This window comes from Spea bombifrons, chromosome 4, assembly GCF_027358695.1.
Source record: "Spea bombifrons isolate aSpeBom1 chromosome 4, aSpeBom1.2.pri, whole genome shotgun sequence".
Taxonomy (NCBI): domain Eukaryota; kingdom Metazoa; phylum Chordata; class Amphibia; order Anura; family Pelobatidae; genus Spea; species Spea bombifrons.
Window position 1 is genome coordinate 106,745,902 of NC_071090.1, and position 22,429 is coordinate 106,768,330.

General features: G+C 42.5%; 1 non-coding gene across 1 annotated transcript; it reads right to left on the bottom strand.

The window, feature by feature from the left end:
* Positions 1 to 9,762: 9,762 nt before the first annotated feature.
* On the bottom strand, positions 9,763 to 9,836 carry TRNAT-AGU (transfer RNA threonine (anticodon AGU)). Its single transcript has one exon. It is a non-coding gene; the product is annotated as a tRNA-Thr (tRNA).
* Between the last annotated feature and the right edge of the window lie 12,593 nt (positions 9,837 to 22,429).

A 22,429-nucleotide genomic window follows, 5' to 3' on the forward strand; every position in this document is an offset into this window, starting at 1 on the left:
ACATGCAATACTGTAAAATTCTTAGGTATTCTAAAATATTTCCCACCATGTCTATTTTGATCTATACATTTGTTAGCAGTTTGTATAGGCCAGTTTATTTTTCTGCTGATAACAGGTGGATGGTAAGTTGTGGGCCAATGAAAATAGTCTTGTGCATAGTTTGAAGGCCATTATTGGGGGCTGAAAGGAATCATAAAAGCCATAAACATCACCTACTATATCATCCATAAATGATCTACTGTATGGCAGTTAACTCTCTCTGGCAGTGTGCCTGGTGTATATTCCCAACACATGCGCCAAAAGATAAGATATGTGCAGATCTGATGGACTAAGATGTACTGAAGAAGAAACAGAGAATTCAATTTTTTTTTGGTTTGATTTCAAGTAGGCCGATTGGTACAAAATATGAAATCAATGAATGTGATTTAGTAAAACCAGGGGCATTTCAGGCAGCTTCCTCCAGTGAAACCTCAAAAATACTAAGGTGAGGTTGCTGAGGACAGTTTAATATGAAAAGTCATATACCATGACATCAGAAGATGTCCAGCTGTGCCTACAGCTCAGCATTGGCAGAAAACAATGGGAACCTGGAACACTCATTTACTGTCTGGAGACATCTGGTTAGAAGTGGTCTTCTTGCGGCCACAGAAGCCATACCTCCGACGTGGAAACAAGGCCACGCTACTCAACTATTCACAAAACCACAGGAACCAGGGGGGCAGAATAATGGCAGCAGATGCTCTGGACTGATGAGTCAAAATTTGAGATATTTGGCTGTAACAGCAGGCAGTTTGTTCGCCGTAGGGCTGGAGAGAGGTGCCAGAAAGTTTGCCGCCAATGGCAACATTGGGACCTCCTCATAATTAATGGCGGTTGGATCCGACGGAAGATGCACGTCCCTGTCTGTATGTGATGGTTCGCTCATGACTGGGTGAGAATTTCGGGTATATCATCACATACGTGCATCGTAGTTTGGATCCAACTGATATGATATGCTTATAATATGGATGTGTCCAGCATGCTATATGGGGAGTGTGGGAACTGAAAGAAGAGGCGTTTGGTATATCCTTTCATTAAAGTTTTACTGCAATTATGTTGTTATTAATGTTTAAAGAATTTAAGGATGCATTTTTTTTCACTACAGTTGTCCCTTAAAAAGTCTTGAAGAGAATAAAAAATGTGCAGCCGAGTCGTCAAACATGCCTCACATTGATTGAAGATAAACGAGTGATTTATAGCCGAGCCGTAAAATTGATCTTTGCTTTTTAATCATAACCTTAGGACTAAATATGGATAGTTCATTGGGGCATATGTGTTTTTTATACGTGTAATAATTCTCAAATATTAAAATGTATATGCGACTTGACGTCTCTCCGAAAGAGACTCCGAATGCAAGTTTTAAACAGAAGGGGCACCTGCGTGACGATGCGTATGATGATTTCAGGAGGTTTTGCTGCTTTATGAACTGGGTGACTTGCGTTCCATGACGAAAGCATGAATTATACATTGTATCAGAAGATTCATGTGGAGAATGACAGGCCATCCATCCTTGAGCTGAAGCTGAAGAGACAGTGGGTCATGAAGCAAGATGATCAATGTCAACATACAGAAGGCCCTAAAACTCTAGATGAAGGTACATTGTGTTCTACAATTAGCGCTTCGATGTTTGGATCTCAACACCATGGAATGTGAAACGCTATGGTAGAACCAAAAGCAAGCGGTCTCACGTCATAGGGTTCGACATCCAAGATGGGCATTAGCACTATTAGCATACCTGGCAACATCGCAGAGTGGGCTGCTTGCAGCTCTCCCTCTTCTGGAGTAGCTTCATGTGGAGGCAGAGTTAAAATGCCCCTCCCCTGCCTGGAGAGAGAAGAAAGTGAAATGGAGACCCAGGGATGCAAGGTTTCACCCGGAGACCCAGGGAAGCAAGGCTTCAGCCCGAGAGCCAGGGTAGCAGGGCTTCAGCCCAAGAGCCAGGGAAGCAGGGCTTCAGCCCAAAAGCCAGGGAAGCAGGGCTTCAGACCGAGAGCCAAGGAAGCAGGGCTTCAGCACGAGAGCCAGGGAAGCAGGGCTTCAGACCGAGAGCCAAGGAAGCAGGGCTTCAGCCCAAGAGCCAGGGAAGCAGGGCTTCAGCCCGAGAGCCAGGGAAGCAGGGCTTCAGCCCGAGAGCCAGGGAAGCAGGGCTTCAGCCTGAGAGCCAGGGAAGCAGGGCTTTAGCCCAAGAGACAGGGAAGCAGGGCTTCACCCGAAGACTCCCGGTCAAACCCAGATAGTTCCCTTGTATGACTATTAATTGCTTTTGAGTTCAAGATCATTATCTAAGGTACGTTCCCCATTCATTCATGTCTGGGAAATTGCCACATAATGTCCCCATCTTCTGCTGTCCCTCTCCATGTTGGAGTTGTGAGGTGGAGATGCCTTTGCAGGAGAGGTAGAGCTTCTTAGGTAGGACTTGTTAGAATAGGAAGGCAATAGACTTGGATTAATGCCCTGCACTCTCAACCACAACATCTAAAGTCAGCATAAAATGCAAATATTGAGCGACACCACCAATAAAGCAAACACATTAAATAAGCAAATAAATGAGGTGCATGTAGATAACCAAACAGCTGTGTCCCTAAGTGCCCTATCATAATAACAAACAGGCGTAAAGTGTTAAAGTTTATCATTGTATGAGAGAACGACTGATATCATTCTTTATAGCGCTCAATGCAAATAAACCCTGTTACGGTACACAGGCAAAGGTGGAGAGATCCAGGATGCGGGCTGGCGTTATGACCGTGAGAAAGGCTTCATTTATAGCCTTTTTAATCCATCAATACTCCAGGGGGTCCTAAATTCTAATCAGTGGTGGTGGTGGGGGGGGTTGGACAACCCATTTAGACTCATCGCAAGCTATAGCTGTTATCCTCTTCTTCAAGTTGGCACAAACAGAATTGTCACAGATGGGTTCCTACTGGGTTCTTTCATGAGCAAGGTCCGTTTCCCTGTGAGAGGGCACATGCGTATGTGGTCAACAGCATCTCACAGACAGGACTGCCCCGGCCCAATTGGGACAGTTGGCAGCTGTGCATATGAGAGCGTTCTCTGTACACATCCAGTTTGGTTATTCCTGTCTGTATTTACCCGGTATACATTTATATATATATATTGATCTGTTTACATTTAAACCCCTAGTAAGCATTTACACACATACACCCCCTTCTATTACATTTCTTCAGTCCCCTCCCATGAATCTATAGATTGCTCCGCACAATATATCTTTCTGTATCTTTCATCACAACGCCATGTCAGTCCCCTTCGCTTTTCCTCCTGGGCTACCTCCATCACCGCAGTAATTTAATAAAGTGCTCTGCGGATGAGCTCAGCTCTACGGGAGGATTTATTACCAGAGCTGCAATGCAGGGGTCATCAGGACCAGAATACCCTGCGGAGATTTAACCCAGGACAAGAATGCATCGTAAGATACGGAGGTTTATTTCAAATCACGGAGCACGGACCACAATGCACTGCGCCACCCAAACCCTATAATTAGCACGTGGGGTTGAGTTCCTGCGTGTAATGAAAGTCCAAGATAAACCCCAGAATTCTACCGAAACGGAAACCAACGCATGACGCAAAACATATGTCATAGGAGAACATATCATTCTGATTTGGTGTCACCTTAAAAATATAGATGGCTGTACCCTGGAACATCAAGGCTCCAGCTACCAGGAGCCCTACCTTTTCGAGATGAGAGTAGGTGTACTGATGATGATGTCGGTGGACGGTCCCGCTGACATCACGGGCGGTCCCGCTGACATCACGGGCTGACATCACATTGCATGCGGGGCTAGCACCACAAGCAGGGAGTTTCTCCGAGGGGACCTGGAGACCCGGTGGCACATGACCATTACATATTCCCTGGGGAAAAAAAAGCAGAATGAACCAAAATTGTACCTAATTAAATAATTATTTATGAGAAGGGTTCAAGAATTCTCGGAATTATGTTTCTAATGTACTCGGAATTATGTACTCGGAATTATGTTTCTAATACTGCATTTAGTTACACTAGCCTTAAATTTGTCCAGTTAGGTGGAAGAGCACCTTAAAAAAAATAGTCACAAATAGTCATTCATTTCTTTTATTAAGTAGTAATAATTACATCAGGGGGTTAAATATTAAGTGCCATATTTGAAATTTAAATTACAATGTAACGAAGCTTTACTGATTGGGTGGTAGATAGCGGTAGAGGGAAATACACTTAGGAAAGTTAAACATGAATGGGACAGCCCATGCTCACTACTGCCTGCAAAATCCATACAGTCCATGAAAACCAGGACTGTTGGTAGGTATGCTAGTAAGAGTAGCTGAAGAACCTGCCAATTTTACAGGCCTATTGGTTGGAGTTGGGCGAGGAAGTAGACCCGAGCTTAGTCTGCCGTGGCTTGTCATTGCACTTGGCTGAAGTCCCTCAGGCACGCCTATGTTTTCTTTAAAAAATTGGAGCACTGCACCTCAGGCTTTAAAAAAAATATATAAAAAAACATATGGTTTTATCTCATTCGCTTTTTTGTCCATCTGCAAGTTTTCCGTTCCGTCGGATACATTACACTGAGATCCTCATCCTACCTGGGATAGAAGACCCTGGCTTTGTGGCTTGGAGAACAGCGGAACCTTGGTTCCTGGGTGGCAAAGAGTAGATTAAATTAAATGTTTTTTGTGGCCCACTTCTCCACCTTCCCTTCCAGTAGGGTGACCATGTCTCCCGGAAAGCCCGGTACAGTCCCACATTTTAAGGCACTGTCCCAGGTCCTGGGCACCTTCATTTTGGGACAATGTATTGTCCCGGAATGAGGCTCCCTACCTTCTCGGCCGACCGCCTCCGTGTTCCTGCTTCTCGTAGCTCCGCTTCTTCTCTTGCCTCTTCTTCTTTCTTCATCCCCTTCCCCACATTGACCTTGCCTTCTGGAGCTCTTCCACATACTGATGGAGCCTCCATGCACCATGTGGACTTCATAAGCAGAGCAGGGTTGCCAGGTCCTGAACCTGGGTTCTAACATCAGGACCACAATTGGTCTACAAGAGGAGACAACCTTGAGACTCATTCATAGTCTATGGCAACATGTTCTAATGATGGTTCTTACTAAAACCAGGAGCCAAAGATACACTGAATGAAGTCACCTGTGTTCAAGCAGGGACTTCAGATGTGATATAATAGTGAGAAAAGTACCAGCTGGGATGCTTAGATATCATTTAATCCGAGTAGAATATGATGGAGTTATTTCCAGACTCCGTGACCCAGAGAATCTGCCCCTTCACCTGAAATTTAGGGCAAAACCAGACAATGTCCGAGTTTCGGGCAATAAATGCCTTGAATGTGGCTACTGTTTGGTATATCTGCCCGGGCTTCGTTCAGTTTACCGTAAGATAAAAGAAAGACGCATGTGAGCATTTCCCATTAAGCACAGGGATCTGCTGAACGTCTCGAAAGGATAATGAACACGGCCAATAACCGAGTCATACATGACAGATAAGGTGAATGTAATACTGTGCAGACCAGGCCCGAGAACACGCTAAGAATTTCCATGTAAAACATAAGGAACTGTAAATCAAAGATTTAAAGGGCAGACGGGGGCGTTTTGGGTGGAATTTCATAAATTAACTTAATTTAAGTTAATTTAATGCTACCTGAATTTAAAAATAAAAGTCGGACACAAAAAAGGAAAATTATATATTTATATATTTTTAAGATATTTATTTATTTTTAACGATATCGTTACCTGTCTCGTGTGCATGATTGGGGTTTACGTATAGAAAGTAACTTTAAAGAGTGGTGTTATTGCCATAGCGACCAATCTATTATTCCTGCAAGATGGACAATTCCATTGGTTGCTATGGCGATAGGGCCACTTTTCAAACTTTGGACTAGAATCATTTTTTTGCCCTCTGCGGAGATCGGACCCTCAACGTGCCGCTGATCAAAAAGCTGCTTACAGGACATACTTCCCAACTTCTAACCCTGGTGAATTAGGATGCTGGGGGGGCCGAGTTTGGAGTGTCCCTCACACTGGAGAATTAACTCTGGACCGCGGTATTGTGGGCCTGAATCTCACCAAGCTCTACCTCTGTCCCCGAAAAGCTGGACAAAGGTAGAGCTCAGCGGGACAGCGGAATAGAGTGGTGAAATCGGGACTGTCCTGCACAAAGCGGGACAGTTGGGAGTCAAGAATCAGCCGGCACAGCCCCTATAGACTGCTTTAAAAGGCGATGTGAGCCGACGGAGCGATGGGATGACATCATATCCTGGTGACCTGCGGCGACAATGGCGGCTGTGCACGGGGGGCTCTTGGGCCATATCCAGGGCAGCGCCCAAGGTAAATATCATTGGACACAAGCATTTGGGTTGTAAGTAAGGACACTTGGAAGGTATACTTTGATATGATTGCTAAATTCCCCTGGGAGCTGGATGGGATATTTATTTATTACGTTTAATATGTAAAAACCCACAGAATCATGTAAACACCCCGTTTGCAAGAACACGCTTTCTGTAAAAAAAAAAAAATGGCTGATGTGGTCACCTTAGTCTGTTTACACGAACCACTCAATTAAGGCTGTAGGTAATTTCACAGCGCGTAGCGATCAATACGTTCTATCATACTTTGCCCACGAGGAATCAATATTTTAACCAATCAGGCTAATTAGTATCCCAAAGCCCGCTAGTGGTTTAATTATTTTTACTCTACGACCATGAAAAAAAAAAGAAAAAAAAAAGCGAATTGATTCCTAGTAAAAAAAATTAAAAAAAACGTTAAATTCCTAGAAAAAAAAAATTCACACAACGCTGGGCCAAAAAAAAAAAATCTACACAACACTGAAAAGTTTATAAAACAAATAATGATTTTTTTTTCCATTTTAGGCAGTAAAATGTACGATCATATAATCAAACTACGATAGCCTCTCGTTAGAGATAAACGCAAAACAAGACATACACAAATGACGTGGGCTATTAAAAAAAAACCAACAAAAAAAAACTTGAGCCGTTTCCAAGGCTTAAATGAGGCCAATAAGAAAGAAAACAAACCCAAATCATTACAATTTTTTATTAAAGAAAAGAAAAGGTTTGTTGAATATTAAGCAAAATTAGTCTCGCTTCTTCCAGCTGTGCTTCTTTTTATGTGCGACTTCACTGTAGGGCTATCCTATACCTACCGTGTGGCCCGGTTTAGGTTGGCCAGTCCCTTTTCTACACCTAAATCTTTTTATCCCTTTTTCCTGATAATCATACTTTGGAACTTTCTGGTTTAGGCCACTCAGAACCCTGCCTCCTGGGGGAGGCCACCGGCATATTACCCCCTGCAAGGTGGACACAGTGCCTTTCGCTCATCAGGGACCAGTGGGCTGCACTTAGATACTCGGCAGCTAGTGCCACCCGAGCTAGCTCTACCTCCGACAACTAAGGCCTGCACCGATGCCTGACCTGAGGGACCCCCGTCAGATTATGTTGACCTGAAAAAGACTGGGGAGCGGAATATCAGATTCTAAAAAGAGGTAGAAAAGTTCTCCCCTTTCATAGCTTCCCTGGGCCGGTCAGGGGTGATCGGATCTCCTCGACCATCCCATGACCCCCACTTCCCTCAAAAGCCAGAACATAACCTCATGTATTTCTATGTCAGACTCAACTTACATCATTTGTTTTCTCTAGAAACATATCTTCCGATGCATTATCCAAATATCTCAAGTATTAATTAAATATTTACTCTGTCTGTCTCCACCTGTCACTTTATTTTTTTCAGGACAGCGGCAACAGCCTTTGTGAAGAACATTTGACGAAATGGCCCGTAAGGAATAACGACTTTGACAAGCCATGTCACAGACACTCGCGACTGGATAGGGATATTCTATCTACCCTTTTCAGAATCACTTTTCATTTGTTTTCAGTAGTTGGTTGAACGTCGCCCCCTTGTGGCATTTTCTATAATTACAGCTATTTTTTTTGTATTTTTTTTTTTATTATCCTGCTCCAATTATCCTCCAACTTTTTATCGAATAACTACCGATAGTTTGGTCAGGAGAGTCCGTCTCGGCATCCTAATTTCCAAAACTGCCATTATACTAATGGACAATAATGAGTAATAAGTCTCCTAAGAGAGTGTCCGCTCACCGATCCCTCCATTCTCCAACAGTATGTCTTATGTGCGTTAACGTTATTGTGATTGTCTGCCTGTTGTAATAGTGCTACAGAGTCGGCTGATACTCTCTAAACAAATGTAATATAGTGAAAATGTATAGACTGAAGTGTATAGATCCGGGAGTAAATCATGACATAAGGTTTCTTAGTTACATAAAGCTGAAAAAACAAATACAAGCCCTTGGAATTCAACTCAATTTTCCATATTCTTATTTGCATTGAACCAGGTGAAAGAAAGCAAAAAAAACCCTTATTAACCCCATTGTGACTTTAGGATGATCACCCTTGATTTCCAGACTCATAACTTAATGTATCATAAACGTAGCATGGTTAAAAAAAATACGACTTAGTAAATATTGTGCCATATATAGAGATATATATATATACAGTAGGAAAGTAAGTGAATACAGTCGCTAAAAAGGTATCAAGTGTATTAACCAAAATATGAATATTTAAGATGAAATAATCCCCAGGATATATTCCGCTGTTATATAAAAAAATCTTTCTCAGATCCGGGTTTATTGGTATTTCCAAACGGTAAGAAAAAAGGACACATCCATAGTGTATTTTTTTATTCAATTCACAGTTAAGATAAAGCAGTCCCGCTTACACAGCAAGGAGCATTAATCATGCGCAGAACATCAAGCAAAGGCATCTACATCGGCAAACTTTCACTACACAAACCCTCAGGCTGAACAATGTACATGAGATGCGGGAGATTTATATATATATATATATATATATACGGTATATATAAAAGATAGAAATGTGACAATTTTTACCTTTAATATAATAAATAAATGTAATAATATATAAATAATATATATATAAATAATATATATATATAAATAATATATATATATAGATATATAAATACTATAATATATATCATGTAAAATTTTATATATAATGTAATATAGAATATAATAAATACGCTTAAAACTATTGGTAAGAATTGCAAAAAAAAACAAAACAGTGTTTATAGTACAAATTACCATTGGTTATGAAAGGGTTAAGCACCTGGAATTGTAGCTCAGGAAAATGAAAGCAATTCTTTAGTGATTCCACGGACAGTCGGAAAAAACGCTGGATCAACAGCTTTTGAATTAAAATGTGTTCCTATGAACAGAATTTCTTGCCGAAAACAAAACGTATTCTTAAAAGCTCCACTTGTAATGGTGGTCCTTCCCAACATAGATAGTGGATTCCAGAGCTTTACATCCCTTACTGCAAAGAAAGGACTCTCTGGTTAAAGATAGACGTCCAGATGCAGCTTGCAATAAGTAGCTGCCTGTTACTGAAGAATACCATTTGTTGAAAGCGTGCTAGGTAAGTGGAACAGCCTCCCAGCAGAAATGGTAGCGGTTAATACAGTGAGGGTATTAAACATGCATGGGACAGGCATACGGCTCCTGAATCTAAGCTGAGACCAATGACTGATTAAGGTTTAATTACTTTACTCATTAATTAATTACTTTAGTGAATAACGCCCTTGTGTATTTAAATGTTTCCATAGACTTTGCTTATTGGTTGGCTCTCAATGGTTGATAACGATTATAATTTCAAGCATTATGTTTTGAAAAGAAATCAGGCACTGCTGAGATTCGAACTCAGGATCTCCTGTTTACTAGACAGGCGCTTTAACCAACTAAGCCACAGCGCCGGACCTATGGAAGCTGTCTGTGTGTCCTACATAAAAAAGAAAACGGCCTTCTTCCAGGTCATACAACTCCTTAGTAAGTGTTAAGATGCCACAGTATGTCCTGGACTTTTCACAGTAGCAGGCATTAATATTTAATACATTTTTTTTAAAAAAAAGTATTGAAAGTAATAAAAATGCAATAAAATATGAAAATAAAAATTAATTAGATTAGATTTTTTTTAAAAAAAAAACATAAAAATGTGTCCCGCAATAAAAGGATTTTGCTGAACAAAAACCGGATTAGAGTTCAGCAGTGACACATAACCCCTACAAGAAATTCTAAGCAACATTGTACAAAAGTGTTTTTCCCCTATTTCGGCGTAGTTGCATTTTTTTTTTTTTTTTACATATTTGCACTAATACCGGTAACTGTTATGTTACATAGATAAAGGGACACTCCAGCTTTAATGCATTTCATAGCTGGGTGGTCCCTTTAAATTTTCATGGCAAGATCTGAACAGACTCTATCTTTCTCATCATAAAACCCCAGGAGGGTTGTTTTTTTATAGGTTAATACTGATATTCGCTGTGGAATGTTCGATATCTCAAGGATCTCTCGGTAACGTGTACATCCGTCTGGTATAATCATTATTCTCTAATAAGAATATCCGGGAACTCTCACGGGGGAAGTGGCGCTTTAGACACAGCTACTCCTTGCCCTGTTCCCCTCCCGCTCCTATAGACAATTAATGAGGCTATAGCCACATATGTGGCTAGGCCTGCCCCCTAGTCTCTAATACAGATAACCCTGCCCCCAAGGAGCCACTCTTTGCGTGATTTACCACATATGTGGCAGGGGCCGGGCGGGATTGGCCACACATGTTGCAGGAGTGGGGCCGGGAGTGGACCGGAATATCCCCTTAGTGACCAGGAGTCCTGGAGAATCGGCGCTTTAACCGGAGGCTCTGGGCGAAACCTGGAGAGTTCCCAGGCATGCAAATTGCAGTTTTTAAAGCAGGACCTTGTTTTACACATAAATTTGAGAAAGGCCAAGGGGGAGCAACACCTCTATGGGGGAAGGTTTATGTTACATTTGCAAGCCGAACACTGGCAACCACGTAATGTGAATGAACAGCATCAATGACTGTAAAGTAGAGTGTAGAGGTGTGATGAGTGAGGTGTGATGATAGAATGAGGTGTGATAGAGTAAAAAATGCTTTGTATGAGTGTGTATGTATGTGTTTTCAAATGTGTGTGTAAGCGTGAGTGTGTGTAAGCATGAATGTGTGTATGCCAGTGAATATGTTAGTTACAGGGCGAGTGACAAAAAGAGGAAGCCAGATGCACGTTGGGAAACGCAATTCTCCCCGTTACACAAGAATGATAAATTCACATCTTTTATTTTAAATGTGTTTAAAACAAATCCATATGAAAATGTAGGAATGTTAACATAATCTATCGAACATTTTTTAAGTGCGCTTAGTTTTCTTTTCGGTCGTAAAGCAATTTTAATGACAAACCATAACAAGGCTTTATGGTCTTAAGTGGTGTCATTAACAAGATATAAATAGTAACTTTGATATATTTTTACCTGCGTCACTCCTGCGTCGTTGTTTTCGTTTTTAACCTCGCGGTTTTGGCAGAAAATTTATAGTGCTACATAAGTGTCGCCAGAAAAAAGCACTCGCTTTAGGTAGTCATCACTGAAGGGAGAGTTATGGGGAGTCTTTGTAGGAGAGTGGTGGTCCCAAGCAGGCCCAGACTGGCCAACTGTCTCACTTGGCAAATGTCATGCGATGTTCTTGGCAAGAATGTGGGCTTATGAGGGCCTCTCTTGGAGGGTAAAATAGTAATTAGGCCTAAGTGCAGGATGTAGGATAGAATCTATAAGTAAAATGAAAAGAGGGGTGGGTGGATGAGAGCTTGTAGCAAGATGGTGGCTCACAAATATCTTGAGGTATTAGAGGAGAAGGGGAAGAAAGATGAATGAAAGGGAGGGCAGGAAACAGGGGGGCATTTATGGCTGCAGAAGGACGGTGGAGGAGGGAAACCGGAGGGAGGTATATCTGGGAGTTTCGCCCGGAGACTCCAGATGAAGCACCGCTTCCCCGGGTCTCCTGGTCGCGGGAGCAGCACTGGGGCGCACCCCACTCCCCGCCCACTTCCCCTCCAAAAATGGCGTGTGTCTAGCGACATTAGTGGGACCGCCCTGTGAAGTCACAGGAGTGCTCACTGATGTCACAGGGCCACCCACTGACATTGGCAGAACCGCACACTGACGTCAGCAGGACCTCCTACTCGGATCCGGCAAGGGGGGTTCAGGGTAACCGGACTCAGAGAGTTCCCAGATATGGAGGGAAGGAATGGGAATACGAAAACATTTGTCCAAAAAGAGACATATTTGGTGCAAAAAAAGGAAGTAAATGCATAAGACAGTAGATGAATTAGTCGTCTAAATAAATGCAAGGAGTGTGTGGCAAGATGGTGGCTTGCAGAAAGTTTGGGGTATTAAAGGAAAATCCCTAGAAGGGGAAAATCAATAAATACGGTAATAATCTTTATCAGGGTTCTAGAGCCCCAAAAAACGTTATAAATATAACGTTTAAGCTCTTCTCAATTAAACTTTGCTAAATATTGTTATCAACACCAATGTACCAAACCTCGAACGATAATTTAGAAGTGCGCATTAATTAAATGATTCCGATGGTCTCTCCGTACTGTCGCTTCAATAAATGTTTTTTTTAAAAAAATAATTTATTTTGGTTTTGTTATTTAAATGACAACAAAATAAAAGATTTTTGAAACGTTGCCCTGGAGTTTCTTCAAGAATTATATGAGTTTGCTAATAAATGTATGACATCATGATTGTTATACAAATAAATGGATTCCGATTTGAATAAAAACGGCTTGCTTGGATTTGGGAGACATTTGATAATCCAAGCATTGCCGAGTGATCCGGGTTGACCCGCAGATAAGAACAGATCTCGTTATCTTTTATTGCTCGTTATACAGTGGCACTGCTATATAAAGGGCGTTATTGGAATGCTTGGTTAATGTGAAACTTAGACTGGTTATTTTTGTCTATGTTCCGGGCTGCAATGATATGCATACAATATATAGCCGTACACATTTATGGGTATGTGGGTAAACAAGGTAGTTCCTCTTGTGTTATTCTTGATAAGGTGGGCAGAACACAATCTCACAGGTGCTTTTGATGCTCCAGGGTTTATTTACCAAGGTGTGTTGAGTTGGCGAATTGGCAGGGAAACTCGTGTGCCCTGACCATTCTTCCTCTTCTCACCCTTATGTGTGAAGGTGGATGCTGCATCCCAGAGACCAAATAGGTCAGACCTGTTTTCTAATAAATATAATATGAACAGCTGCCTTGTTTGCCTGTTTGATATCTCTGCTCCAGGCTCCAGCGATCACAGCTCATCACCAAGTCTTTGGTGTCCATGCTTAGACCTCCAGCTATGGGGAAATGACTCTTGTTCCAGTCCATTTTGGCTGTCTACTGTTCTTTTGTACCCCATTGTTCCTCATTGCGTGTCTAGCCACCCCCTGACTCAGCTCCACCGCCTTTAATATTGAGGAGTAGAAGCAACAGTAATCCTCCTCATCATCATCAGTCTCCATTTGGGACTAAGGGCCAGTTGGGGAGATCATAGATCTCATGAGGTCTCTATACGGACCTCTGTTCCCTCTCATGCTGACTATTAATGCCAAGTGCAGTCATATGAACGGCACTCCCCACCATTGGTGTACATAGGAGGCGTCTAACCCGAGTGCACATTGTGTGGGCAGTGAAGAAAATCTACAGCCGAGTGTGTACGTGTGTGTGAGCATAAATATGTATGTGAGCATGTATGTGTGCTTCCCCTCTATTTGTGAAGAAAGATGGTGTGGAAAGTGGATCCCCAATCCTCCTCTTGGGCGCTGCACTCCCAAAGTGAGCATTTGCAGTCTCTTTCTCCCCTACATTGGGCTGCACGCCAAGGAGCTGATGCCGATCATCTAAAGTGCCTCCAAACGGGACCAAATGTATCAACCAAAAAGCAAAAGACGATCTTGCACCCAAGAGTCCGATGCGGGTAGGCATATTTTATAGATATGCCAGTGCTGGTATATACGGAGACTAAGTGGCTTAACGTGTTTGGTGATCGCTTACTTATTAGTTGGAGCTTCTAGGACCCAACCCCAAAGGAGAGGCTAACTGAAGTCTTCAAGGACATGTAGAAAAATATTGTGCCATACCAGCAGGGCTGGCCCAAGACATTGTGCTGCCTGGGTCCAAGAATGAAATGCTGCCCCTTAAAAAAGGCTCACACAAAGCTTTCCTTCTCTGGCAGGCGCTCACTTGATCGGAGCTGATGGCCAAGTCGGTGCTTCAATGTGAAAAAAGAAAAAGAGGTGGAATGTGCCATGGTGGACACCAGATCCCCAAATCTTCTTTCTTCCATGGCTGTACTCTCTGAAGTAATATGTGACCCATTTCTTCCCTCCCCTGCACGACGCAGGGAAGGACCATTGAAGCCGTCTGAGAAAAAGAGCAACCTACAAGGGCTACCACACCTCCCTCACCAGAAAAGCTGAATCGTCGGGGGATCCAGCTCCACTGTGGCCATTTCCAGTATCAACACAGTTTCATGCCATTGTGCACAGTGCCAACAAAATTCAAGGGCAATACAAAACATAAAAGTGACATAACGACCCCAAGGTTAGGCTGGTGTCAGAAAATTTCCTTGCACCACGCAACTAGTCTAAAAAGGCCGGGGCTAGCGACAAGTAAACATAAAAAGTAAAACAAAAAATTGTGTGTAACCAAGACCATATTAAGGTGCTTGGGTTACTATAGGATAGAGACTCTATAGATAGAGACCCTATAGGGTCCGCTACCACTCCAGCAATTGCTCCACGTGCTCCTTGGTTAATGTGGCTGTGCGGCTTGGGTGGACACAAATTTTAAATCAGATCAAGAGTTTGAATATTTGGAAAAAAAAAGATTGTAAACCATTTATTGAAATGTGTTTTAGTTTTACGTATTGTCAAAGATCTGTTTGTGTCTCAATAAAAAAAAAGATAAAGAACCTAATATATTCAAGACATACTTCCCATCTATTTTTAGGTTTTTCAGGGGCTGCCACTTCCTCGCAGGTTGAGCAAGTGACCTTCATACCCTATAAACCTGCCTTAACCTATGTATTAAAATGTCTCTCTTTTTGCCTTTTTTCTCCTCCTCCTCCTTGTATATTGTGAATTATACCCCAACCCAGCCTCCAACTGACACACTAAGCAAATCTCCTACAAACCACCCTATGGGCGTGTTGGAACCCCCAGGGGCATTAATTGAGGTTAATTTTCAGCTGTCAATGTTCCTCAAGGTGGGCTGTTGATCGGCTCATATGTTTATTGACTGATAAGAGCAAATTGTCTCAAATTGTCTTTTATCTCTGAAAACCATAGGCCCATCAGGATAGCTTAAACATACAGTATCTGAGGGGTCTACTCATACAAAAGTGAGTAGACCCCTCACATTTTTGTAAATATTTTATTATATCTTTTCATGTGATAACACTGAAGAAATGACACCCTAAATGGAAATGTCATATCCAAATTGGGCCCAAAGTGTCAATATTTTGTGTGGCCACCATTATTTTCCATGGCTAATTGGGCCCAATTTGGATATGAAAAGATATAATAAAACATTTACAAAAATGTGAGATACTGTATATGGAACATGTTTCTCTTTCCTTCTAACATGGACCTACAGATCATTACCCTCAAATCCCACCACATGACTCTCTAATCCCACCACAATCTTGGACCACTACTCTCCAATCCTACTACATGATTCTCTAATCCCACCTCAATTACAGATCACAGAAAGCATTCATGCATATTATATGTCATGATTGGTTGAATAACCATATTTATTCTCTAATTCCACCAAAATCATGGATTTACATAGCATGACACTAAAACCCTTGTACTGTGTATACAGATTAAAATAAAAAGATTGAAATTATGCATATATAATGGGAGCCGCCATTTTAACTTCCTGTTCTTGGAATTTCCATGATTATTCCTCTCCTATTACATTAGCTGTCCCTTATTGTTAAGTTACTGATTGTTGTTCATTGGTTCAGACATCCTTTGTAGAGATGAATGGAGGAGAAAAGAGAGAACTTCAAGAGAAGAAATTAAAAATAATAATGGAGAGCTGGAGCCATTGAATCATTTTAATATTCTTGCCTTTCCTGAGTCCCAGGTCTGGAATAGAAAACTTCAGGCCAAGCCTGGAGAATGTCAATACAAGTGTGAAGGTAACGGAGGTACAAGGGGGGGGAAACTAAATAAGGTGTCTCATAAAGCACCAACGCAATGGGACTTGTTTATTAAGCTCCGAACGGTGCTGGGTTTCTGCCAAGTTCGCAGCTAATAAAGAGAACTCTGCTTCTGCTCTCTTGGAATCAACTATTTGAACTTGGCTAATTACCTCCATTAATAAGCTTTTATTTTACGGGCCTGTCACATTCAATGTTAATTCCAGAAAGACCTTCGGCAGACAGCTGCAGCTTTGATGTCTGCTGCTGAGCTGCCTACTGTTCCTCTCTGCTGAATTAAACACCCAGCTGGGAAATCATAGATATGCTTAAAATGCACGCAAAAAAAGGTCAATGACCAGGCAAAGAATAAAAAATATGTAATATTCCAAATCAACTCTCTACTGTTTCTTTTCTGTAGATAATTACCCCAAGACTCACACTGAACCCGCAAACAACTAAACTTACAAACTGAAAATGGCAGCGGAGATGAAGATCCAATTGAGACCCACCTTTGCTCATCGTTGGTGGCCTTCAATTCAGTCCAAAAATGCTGTATAGAACTACTTTAAATACCAAAGTATTTTTTTTATTCCAATTCTAATAGAAACCACACTACACAACAATCATAGGATGTTGACATTGACTTCCGGAGGTCCTGTGAATCCACTGTGTCATGTTTGGATGACCAACATGGCCTCAAGAGTCTCAGATCATCCTCATGGAGTGGTTCACCAGTGGAAGATGACCTTATGGTTTGCATACCGGTCGATTATATGTCAATGTATGAGCTTGAGGACAGCCTACCAGATATTGATTCCCATGAATTACTGAAAACCCAAGCCAAGAATATCTGAAATTACGTACATCGTACCAACGCATTTCACTTTGTTTTCCTTTCTCTCAAAAAACAGTGCGTAATTATATATCACTGTAATTTTTTTTATCAAAAGAGCGTTGTATGTTTAAAAGCCTGTTCAACCCTGAACATATATCGCTCTGTATTGATCTAAAGTGATTTTTGGCTATGCCTAGTGTGAACCTTGGCACAGTCAGGAAATTACTTTTAAAACCAACGACTTGACTTTGAAACAGGGGAACCATTTTCGTATCGTGTCTTTGTGACTTTATGTGAATCCTTTAATAGGGTTTATTCACAGGTATAACTGGCATCTTACATGCAAGGGCCATGGGTAGCCATACGCAGCCAATTTGGCATTGCTAAGCCAATTTTTTGCCCCATTGATTTTGTGTTTTTTTGCAAGTTGTGCTTCCTCCCGGAGAAATGCTAAATTTCCCATTCATATCCCTTAGTAAATGGCACATGATAGAGGCCGCCGTCTTAGGTTAAACTTAGCCAATTTGTCCATAATCTATCCCCATAAGACATAAAACAAAGTATCAACTGTGTTACAACTCTATTTTATTAAAATACACGGAGTTTCAATCAATTTAATGTCACACTTTTTATCGCCCTAAGACATGTGTTCTACTGTTATGGTATTTTAAATTCCGTGTAAGTAACAAGCACAGTATTAAAGTGTTAAGAGACGCCGGTTGCCGTCACCTCTTTTAGATAACTGACTTCATAGATTAAAAACTAGCTATAGCTTGTCTTTGTTTGGTAATTAGTGTAATTGCTTTAGAGATATTTAGTTTAAAGTATCTCAAAGTAGTGGCAATCAGCAACTTTACAACAGGGAAGAGATAACTGCTTTCTGACACAGCCTGCCTGACTACTTCTGCCCTGCCAGAGGGCTTCCAAGCCGTGTGCCCTGCCTGAGGGCTTCCAAGCCGTGTGCCCTGCCTGAGGGCTTCCAAGCCGTGTGTCCTGCCTGAGGGCTTCCAAGCTGTGTGCCCTGCCTAAGGGCTTCCAAGCCGTGTGCCCTGCCTGAGGGCTTCCAAGCTGTGTGCCCTGCCTGAGGGCTTCCAAGCCGTGTGCTCCACCACGCTGGTTTCCCCTGTCCTTGCTACAATCCCCAATTATTCTTTTATTCTAGTCCTTCATTCCAGTCTGTTGTGTGCCTTTCTGTACCTACCTACCAGTCATGATGCATCAAGGGATACAGACTAGACTTGGGCACCGGTCAACTCTTCGTGTTCGTCTTCACCTGCACTTCATTGGTTGATGACAGATGAGCCCCCTGCCGGCGACCAATAGAGTCGCTCGTACAGACATTTAAAATCCTGGTGCCGCAATTTGCCCAGGGGAGACCACTGGTCTCCCCGCTCCAAGAGTTAAAGGTCCGTACAAACGACCAATAGAGTCGCTCGTACAGACCTTTAACTCCTGGAGCGGGGAGACCATGGTCTCCCCAGGCCAAGTTTCGCCGTCAGGAGGTAAAGGGCCGTGCAAGCGACTCTATTGGTCGCCTGCAGGGGCCTCCTCTGGCATCAACCTATTGGCATCAACCTAAGCCAGATTTGGCATTTCTTAGTACCGGCTACATGGGCTGCGTACCAGAAGGATAGGGATGAGTGGGAGAAGTTAGTCAAGGAGGTCGGGAATCTTGAGGTACCGGAAGTTTTGTTGTTGGTGCTCTTATGGTCACTGGGTATGGATTTTAAGAATTACGTTTCTGCCTCAGGCATTGGAAAAAATCTGGCAGCCCTAGCTTTTTTATTTTAAGTTAAGGTCGCAGCAGGATCTTACTAAACATTTTTTGGTTCTACAGGCTTTAAAAGGTTATCAAAGGTCACATAGGCGTGCTGATAGTAGGAGGCCTGTGACTTTTGCATTGCTAGGGCAACTTTGTGAGCGGCTGCAGGGTGTATGCTGGTCGCCTTATGAGAAGATGTTATTCAAACTAGTTTTGTGTTGGGTTTTTACGGTGCTTTCCGTATATGTGAGTTGATGAGTGCCAATGTATGTTGCTCAGGCGGCCTTCAGTTAGAGGATGTTGGTGTGATTCAGGAAGTTGTAAATATTGTTGTCAGGCGTAATTATATACTGATAAGGAAGGGAAAGGCCTGAGGGTTTGCCTTTTCCCTTTGCCTGGTTCCATTTTGTGCCCAGTGACACAGTCGCTGTTGCGAAGATGGCACGGTCCTCTCTAGGTATCAGTTTCTGGCTAATTTTAGGAAGTGTTTGGCGGAGCTGGGATTGTCGCAGAGTACTTTTGACTCTCACTCTTTTCGTGAAAGTAATGAAAAAAGCGGCATTAGTGTTTTGTTTTACTTTCCGGTTTTACACTTCCTTTACAGGTTTTCCAGGCTGTTTAATCTGGTGAAGCACACAGTAATACAGGATGATCCAGACAGGTTTCTGGCGAGGGACGATGTTCACCGTAATGTGACAGGCATGGATTTCTGGTCCAGGGAGATACGTTCTGGTTTGGAGAGGGCTTTTCAGTTGTAGGGGGGGCAATGGGCTTGAGTGGGTTTCAAGCTTGTTGCCTGTGGCTGAAGGGTCCCTTGAGAAGAGCTAGGTGAGAAACCCACAAGGGGTTAATGTCTCTATCATGGTTAGATGTTAGAGGTTGTTTATGATGACATCAGTAGGTGACACGGCTTAACCCGACCCGCGGTGTTGAGGAACGACCAGTGGTACCTGGCGGGTGGTCTGCTGATGATACACCATGTTGGAATGTTTATAGTAGTAAGATGGGACCCTACAGGCTTAGGTGGTTAGGTGATTATGGTTTTTAAATAAAGCATGTTGCGGCATTTAGGTAAAAAAATGCTGCGGCGATTTCTACATCCAAGTTGGGCTGGTGTCATTTATTGTGTGTATGTTATTTAAGGTCGTATCAAACCATTGTCACCACATTGCATGGGCAGTGCAAGGGTCATGTGCATTTTAATCTGTAAACACAGACTACATGGGATTATTTCATGTTCAGAACTGTAAAATGACATAGCCGCTCAATGTCCCTTTCAACGTATCTGCTCCGACAGTTGCCAACTCATGACTGTTGTAGCTTCGATTCTCCGCGCTAGGCTTAACTCCCCATTAAACCCCCCCCAATAATGACACCACACCATAAATATGGATGAGAAAAGGCCACAGCCAATTTTATTTATTAGAGTCATTGTCACGCCAAAACCTGAAACAATAAACATAGGTGCGTTAACAAGGACAATGACTCAAAACACCAACATGTAAATATATACAATAAAACACCCAAGCTTGCCAAGTAATCCAGGTACCATAACCAAATACCACTTAAGGAAGGGACATACCAAGATGCCCCCACCCTGACCTGAGGTTCCAGCACTGACAGCCAAGAACCTCCCACCAGATGTTACCAACCATTCACTTACCACCACATTAACCCCCTGGATACCTGGCAAGCTGCCGCCCCACAGAGTGTGACAAACGACACAAACCTACAAACAAAAGAAAAAGGGAGGGAGGGTGGGACACGCAACCAGGTAAGCTAACCACAAGAATGGTTCCTGAGCCCGGGAAAGCAGCCACTTATATAATCTTCCCCCAACTCCACCCCCGAAATTCCCGCCAAAAAGCCTACCCCTCCTCTGCACAACAGTCAAGGCCCACTATAGCCCATGCTGGCCCCGCCGTGGGCATCAATCCACTTCTGCCTTCTGTCCACTGGTGAGTATGGGTAGTCCCACGGTGACCGCATCCACTCATTACATTTCGTAGTTGCACATGACTTTAACTATCTCCATTGTTGTGGCTTCTTTTTTGTGGCACCTGAACGTTCACTTGCTTCTTACAAGATCATTCAGAATGTGACTGCTTTGTTCGTGAAGGGAATCAGCCTTTCTTCACTTCGCCAACTTCGTAAAAGTTAATTGTGAAGCCTAAGTGGTCCTCACCTCCAATACTCAGTTGATACAGCAATTGTGTATATGGAGATAATAAATGAATAAAAACACTAAATCCTTACACATACTATCCATGAAGCTCAAAATCACCCACAAATGGTCATCCCCACGACTATCAAGGGCCCAACCTGGCTTCACCTGAGATAACAACAGTTAGGGGAGACAATAGAGCTATTTATATATAAGAGTTTGTTGTTATGTTATATATTTAATTGTCGCTACTATATCCCCTCTCCCTCAAGTTATGCATGTTAAGATCTAAGCATCTAATGATAATTTTTATCCTGCAAACTATTCACCCTTCTCTGAACTAACTCCAGAATGTCAATGTTCTTCAAAGGTGAGTCTCCAGAACTGTATCCCCCCCAGCTGAGTGTACTAATATTGCTAACTCCTCCCCTTAACAAACATAACCCCCCTAACCACACCCATTTTCTACACCCATTTTGCCCCCAAGCAGCTTGTCAGCTAATTGAAAGGGCCAAAGCTTGAGGCGCCCAAGGTAAAAACAGAAAATTGTGCCCCCCCACTATATCTATACAGAGTACATAAATAAATAACAAGGAAACTCGTGATATTACAACTGCAGAGTTAAAAAATATAGTAAAAGAAATTTCCCTAAATCAAGTGATTTATTTACATTTTGACACTGAGGGTTTTACAGCATAACTCACATCGATATATACTCAGCCTGACGGTGGTACAGTATAACTCCCATCAATATATATATATATATATATATATATATTGTGACAGTGTGAACCCCAGGGAGTTGATTGGCATGGCATCTGGGTACAGCTGCTATGCAAATTATACATATGGGTCCCTGGGGTGGAGCAATTGGAGAGCAGGGTGGGCCAATGCTCCATTTCCCCATTTTGTGGAAACTCCATGCCGGGTTTTCCATGAGGCAAGAAGTCCACAGGATCCGGTCCGGGATTTCTATGAGGCTGACATCAGGCACAGGTGCTGGACATTAAAAACCCCTGGAGCCTGATACTCAGGGAGACTGTTGGGGGAAGAGGAAGCTCCCTGCGCTCCCAGGGCAAGGAGAGGCCCTGAACAAGATCATCCCTGAGCCAAGTGAGGAATACCTGCCTGGACATTGTGTGTGCTGTCTGGGGGAGGTTTTCCAGAGCCTGGCGTAGCTGGGTCTGGCTGGGAGGTTGAGATAGTGGGTGATTAGGCTGGTCAGTCTGCACCAGCGTAGTTTAGTTAGAGAGGGCTCCAATTGGGAGCTAGGTTTTCTTTTTATGATTTGGTTTTGGTGTTTAAGCGGTTAAAATAAAGCGCTGTTTTATTAAACACTGGTGTTCCTGACTCTGATTGCCCTAGAGGACTGTGCTTAAGACCCTTAAAAGTGACATGTATGGCCCTCATGCTATAGGGTTTGTCACAATATATATATATATATATATATATATATATATATATATATATATATATACAGAGCCTGACAGCGGTATACCACAACTCGCCAGTTTAAGTATATAAAAG